General features: G+C 38.0%; 1 long non-coding RNA gene across 1 annotated transcript; it reads right to left on the bottom strand.

The window, feature by feature from the left end:
• Positions 1–1983: 1983 nt before the first annotated feature.
• Positions 1984–3893, bottom strand: LOC126689187 (uncharacterized). Its single transcript, XR_007644443.1, has 3 exons — positions 3738–3893; positions 3499–3596; positions 1984–2338 (listed from the first exon to the last, which is right to left on the bottom strand). It is a non-coding gene; the product is annotated as an uncharacterized LOC126689187 (long non-coding RNA).
• Between the last annotated feature and the right edge of the window lie 2723 nt (positions 3894–6616).

Here is a 6616-nt window from a genome sequence, read left to right as displayed (position 1 = left end):
AGGTTAAGTCTTAAGACTCAGAACCTGCTAAGAAGTGCTGTTGCCAACTTGCCTTCTAATATACAAGATCGTATATTTAGAAGCAAGGCTATGTCTGAATCATGTGACCTATGGTTCAAGCATTTACAGGTAATGGTCATCACCCATTTCCCAGTATACGATGAATCAGAAGATGCTGCCTTCATCCTATCCACTTGGGAAAAGTACTTTGGAAGCAGCCAAAGGGTCTATGAGAAACAACATCCCTTCCCCGGCCTAATAATCAATTATGAAGATTGGTCCGTTGAAGAAGATCCAAGCTGGCTTTCAAGAATGTTCGAATATGGGTTCGTCCGACTCATCAGGCTCACTAGCCATGATCAGATCAACCAACTCCCACAAATCATCCGACAGGTTGTCTCAAAAATCAAAAGTCCATTTGTCTCTATCAGATGCTGGAGTACTCTCCCCCACTGGGACAGAAACAATTGGATGGAAATCCAACCTGCTCACCACCTTGTACTCATCAACGGGTATACCCACAGCGGTCCTTGGTATGAAGGAGACTCTTATCTCCATAATGAAGACCCTAAAGCTCTTGCAAGTTGCTGGAGTGGTTACTTCAACAATGAGATTATAGATGTCACCCATGAGTTATGGCAGAATTACCACTTTGTTGGAAATACTGGAAGAATTACAGTATTCACCACCAGGCCGTATTCTGAATCTCTCCACACCGAAAGGATTAACTACATTGAGCCCGGACAGATAGTAATGCGACAAGCAGACTATGAACCTATCCTGTACTGCGGCGTTTGCGACAAATTTGCCAGATATCACGAGCATAACTATGACTACGATCCCCCATGGGATCCTTATGATGGTTATCCTTCTGGACATGATACTGATTAAGTTCCTCCTAGATGCTCCAGAACAGCCTCCGGAAGTTCCAGAAACTACTTCTGCAAAAGAACCGGTTACTATTCAAGTACCCGCATGCAGACAAACCACTATTCACTGCACAGTCCAGAACACTATGCAGAAAAGCAAGGGGACAAAACACTGTTCATAAACAGTGACCAGTTACTGTTCACTCCACAGTACCCCAGACAGAATCATGGAAATCACTATTTGCTTTCGGTGGAAAAGAATCTACCCTCAGTAAAAGCAAATTACTCTCCGTGATTTCAGCAGTCTCCTGATCTTATCCAAGGCTCTCCTCAGCTATAAAAGGGACCTTTGGCTTCAGTCTTCAGCAAGCTAAATTAGACTCAGTTCTAAACTACCTCAGAGCAGCCCTCTTAATCTGTACTCAGAAACTACTTTGTAAGCCTAATAGCTCTCTTCTCTTCTCCCCTAGTTTACACTTGTACCAGAACTACATTTGTAACCTATTTATGCTTCCGCCCCCAGTGCCCTCTGAACGGCACCTCTTGTTGTTTGTAACTTACCCCCATTTGGTATATATATATATATATATATATATATACATATCAATCAAGAAGAACAACTCTACTTCAAGCCTTTGGGGCAAGAAGATTATAGCTGTGTTTTTTTTTTTTTTTCTTTCATTCTCTTTAAAAGAAGTAACAAGGATGGTTATTTGACAGGTGTTATGCATTGTTTTTAACAAGAATGTGAAGAAGATGGCAGCTAGAGCCATAAGTTATTTTGACGTTTGAGCTTGTGTAGGCAAGAGCTCAGTCCGTTTGAAAGTTTCAAAAGATGCCACTTCCTTTGGTTCATGCTTTTAAGTTTTAACAGGAGCATCTCAACCATAACATTAGAGGTGCTACCCCATGACAGCTTGTCTCTTGCAGCTTGCTTTCCTAACATCTATTACAGATTTTGCTATCAAGAAGCTGCTTTTGTTGCGGGTGGATTGATAAATATGGTACATCATGGCATATAATTGCAACAAAGTCTATTATCATCTGCTTCCGTATATAGCTCCCTTCACTTTTTATACATCTACTGCATTAGATTTCTACATATCTACATCTCTAACAGCCAAAAACTCAGATCTACATTCATGAATCCAGATTTACATACATTTCACGCAAAAACAACTCAAGTTCAACAGCCAAACCAATTCCAAAATTTGTATTGAAACTCAAATGGACTATTTCGTTCCAGTGTTGTGAGCAAATGCATTATTTTCCACAACAAAGATCCTAACATGTTGTTAAACCATCAAAGAAATAAACCTGAGAGGAAACTGCAACAGAATAAAGTTAAGAATTTTTTCTTGGTTGTGCGTCGTGATTTCTCCAAGGATTGAGAGCTTCTTTAATTGCCTGAGCTTCAGGGGAATTCTCCCAAGTTCGCTTTTCTGCCTCCAGAACGGTCACTTGGTCATCTGCATAGTAACAGAACAACAGGAAAACTAATTGTTAGCATAATAATCAATTGACTGAATGTGACATGCTCTCAACATAATTATGGAAGGATTACACTAGATGACACCAAACAACATTTGATAACAATAGCTAAATTTTCAAATAAGGAGGCAGTTGGACAGAGTGGAAAATTTTGTCAAATGGTAAAGATAAACCTTGGTTTTAAGTGTGAAACCAGCAGCCCATTTATCCATACTGCAACGAAAAATATGCAAGTGTGAATGTGTGATGCTTTATGCCATTGAGGCCATATAACTTAAGATACACACCTAGTTCTAGGTGTACCTAACTTCAAGGATCAAGGTTCGGTGAAAATGATGCTGGTTTTCGCTTTTAAAATAGGAAGGCAACTGACTCTAATAATCATTTAAATTTGAAATATGCACAAAGAAGATATTCAAAATCTGATTTTGGAAATTTTCAAATTGTAATTAGTGAAACGGGCCTTCTGCACTGATGTCAACATGGTGATGGGAAATAAGTATGATCTATCAATTTATTCACATCAATCCATCCCATACAATTGTCACCCAAGGAGTAGTCAAGTAACCACAAATTCTCTCATTACTTCTCTCCCCAAAATCAGATTTCTTCAATATTGGATATAGGATATTTGGATGTGAACCAAGACAAACATAATTGGAAAGTGAAGCAAATATCTTTATCAAGCAGAGTAACTTTGCTAGAGCATATAACACTCACTGCAGCCATTTTCACATTATCCTAAACCAAATTTGCTTCTTAAAAAAATTATCACAAATAAAATTTCATGCATATGCAGACACACCCATTAAACACAATAAGCTTAGGTTCTGTTTGATTAGCATTCACCCAAAAAAAAAAAAAATCTTCAAAAAAATTACTCTGATAAATGTCTATGCATATACAGGCACACCCTTTAACAACAACAAGCTTAGGCACTGTTTCCTTAGCATTCACCCCAAAACTTTGTTTAAAAAAACCCGTTTTGATCAACAATAATAATAAATCAATAGCCAAAGCAAACAAAAACCAAATTGAATTGCTTTTAAAACATTAATAAGGTTCATTGAAGAAAAAGGAAAACAAAAGGGTAAGATTGTAAATAAGGGTCATAAAACAAAATGGAAGATTATCATACAGAAGCCGGTTTTGATCATAAACAACTCCATTGAAGCTCCAATGAGAGCTGAAACTACCCCGATCTTTACGTACCAATCCACAAACTTCATTTTTTCACTGTATATATCATAATAATTTTAGTTAAAAACAAAACAAAAAGATTCAATTTTGAAATTCAAAACTAGCTCAGACCCTCCATTGCTCTGTTGGGTAATCGAGAAAATGTAAGAAAACAAAATATAATAAAGTAAAAATTACCTGTTGGAGCGAATTGGGAGAGGAGGGGTTACAGTGCAAACTGTGGAAATGGAGGTAAGGAAGACGCGCTAACTTGGGCTTCGTAGTTTTGTACAATTTTGTTAACAAGTGATACATGTGCTACAAGTCGTTTTGAAGGAAGGCATTTGGAGGAAAATCTGTGTGTTTGGTTTTGTTTATAAACGTTTAGGAGAAAGTTTGTGATGAGTTGTTTAGGTAAATTGTATATTTAACTCACAATTTTAAATATTTGTTTCAAAAAAATGTATATTGTTATATAATAGATAGAAAATAATGATATAGTCAACATAATTCATGAAATTGAGATAATTTTTATTAAGTATGGCAAATGGGTCGAATCAACACCATTTGTGTTCGGGTAAAAAAGGGGTTGCAAACAATCAGGTTGATTGGGATATGGGTCAACCCGTATTTTTTCACATGCAGGAAAAATAATAACAATAAGGCTGCGTTTATTTCAGTGTAAAATATTTTCCAGGTGTAAAATATTTTCAAGTGTTTGGTTGCATTTCAAAAAATGCTTTGAAAAATATTTTCTGATGTTTGGTTGTATTCTTGAAAATACTATAGAAAACACATTTTTTACTTGTTACTCACATTTTCTCACATTTTCTCAGCTTCCAAACAAATATATAATGCCAAATTTTCTCAATGGATCGACAGTCGAGATTGAGAAACAAAACCCAACAAAAGAAATTCATCAGTAGATAAACACAAAAGAAACAAAACCCAACAAAAAAAATTCATCAAATCCGGCGGTCAAGGGAAAGAGAGATAGATCGGCGATCGAGAACGATGGTAGTCGAGAACGATGGAGAGAACGGCGGCATAGGTGAGCTTTAGGTTGAGAACGAGATCGGTTTTAGGTGGATTGGACTTGGGTGGTGACAATCTAGGTAGTGCTGGGGTGCGACGATTTCGCCGGTGCTTGGATGTGCGATTGGAGCTCTCGCCGGTGCTTGGAAGTGGTGATCGGAGCTCTCACCGGTTTTGCTGTTTCTCTCTCTCTTCTATTTTCCTGGGATGGAAATCAATTGTAGGGAAAATAAAAGTGTAAAATATTTTACAGGGTTTTGGGGCATGATTTATAGTCAACGGAAATCATTTTCCGTTTGACTGAATTTTCCGGGACAATCCAAACACACCCAGTGGTGTAAAATATTTTCCATAAACTATTTATTGCCAAAACAAACGTAGCCTAAATATGATCATATCATCTTTGTCTTCCTTTCAATACAAGTAAAAGGACAAAAAATAAATAAATAAATAAATAAAATTTTAACAATGCACAAATTCTTATGTTTACACAATTCATAGTTTACTAATGATATCATCATCATAAAAGAGCGAAAAAAATGTATGAAATGTCATCAACTATGTCAAGTTATCAACCCCCTTAGGTGCATCTATTCTTGTGGCATGTAAAATAATAATTGTGGGCACTCGAGGACCGAGGATGAAGTTGGAGAGTTGTAGTATTAGTGTAGGGATGCCACGGGCCATGGGCCCGAGGAGGAAGGTCACCTAAGGAGAGGAAAGGATGAGTCATAGGACTCTGAGATGTTCCAGGTGAAGAGAAGGGTATGAAGAGAGAGAGAGAGAATTTGTGATCATAGGGGAAGTTTCCAGTTTGGAGTAACCTATTGCCTCCACATTAAATGGTGAGCAACAGTTTTATCAGCTGCATTGATAAGGAAGTGACTTGAACAGTGCAAGTCACAGCTAAGCAAATACTGTGAATCTCATGTCTCATGAATTGGTTATCCTAATGGGTAAAAATGGCTATGTACATATCATATTTGAAATTAGACCTTTAAATTCTAACTCACCGACATTAAGGGGACACTTAGTTTGCGTTTGCTCATATTTTTAGGGGGCGGGGGCCGAGTATATGATTTGAGGTACCAAGCGTATACTTAGGCTATATTCGCAACTTGCATAAATGCTTGATCTTGCTAATTTCTTCAAAGGTTGTGGTCCGAGGATCCGCCCAGCATTTGGATTCTGCCTGCCACCTAAGCCCTTTCTGGAAGTAGTTAGTTTCCCCATAGGTTTGAGTCTAGGGGCCATGCAAGACCTTAGTTCTGTCTAGTACTTAGATTTTTCTGGAAGTAACTAGTTTCCCCATAGGTTTGAGTCCAAGAACCATGCAAGACCTTGGTTCTGTCTAGTACTTAGATTTTCTTGGAGTAACTAGTTTCCCCATAAGTTTGAGTCGGAGGACCATGCAAGACTTTGGTTCTGTCTAGTATTTAGATTTTCTTAGAGTAACTAGTTTTCCCATAAGTTTGAATCCAAGGACCATGCAAGACCTTGGTTCTGTCTAGTACTTAGATTTTCTTGGAGTAACTAGTTTCCTCATAGGTTTGAGTCTGAGGACCATGCAAGACCTTGGTTCTGTCTAGTACTTAGATGGTTGCCAAGATACAAGACATATAATCATAATGGACTTAAAATTTGAATTAGAGAAACGCTTTTATTAATAATAATACATTCTCAGGTTATTTACATTCTATGAACAAGGTACAGCTTTTTCATCTAAGTCTTCTAAGTAATATGCATCTATTCCTGCTACTGAAGTAATTCAGTATGGTCCTTCCCAATTGGGTCCCAGCTTTCCCCAAGATGAGTTCTTGGTAGCACCCACAACTTTCCTCAACACTAGGACCCTTGGTGCTAGTGGTCTCAGCTTCACATTGGCATCATATCCCTGCTTGAGCTTCTGGTGGTAATAGGCCGACTGGATCACTGCCTTTTCTCTTCGTTCATCGATCAGATCTAGGCTCTTCCCTAGTGGTTCATCATTACTACTTGGAGTGAAGAAGCTCGTCCTCAGCGTTAGGAAGCTTGCCTCTAGA

This window comes from Quercus robur, chromosome 6 (genome assembly GCF_932294415.1).
Source record: "Quercus robur chromosome 6, dhQueRobu3.1, whole genome shotgun sequence".
Taxonomy (NCBI): Eukaryota; Viridiplantae; Streptophyta; class Magnoliopsida; order Fagales; family Fagaceae; genus Quercus; species Quercus robur.
This window is presented reverse-complemented; position numbering and strand designations above follow the sequence as displayed.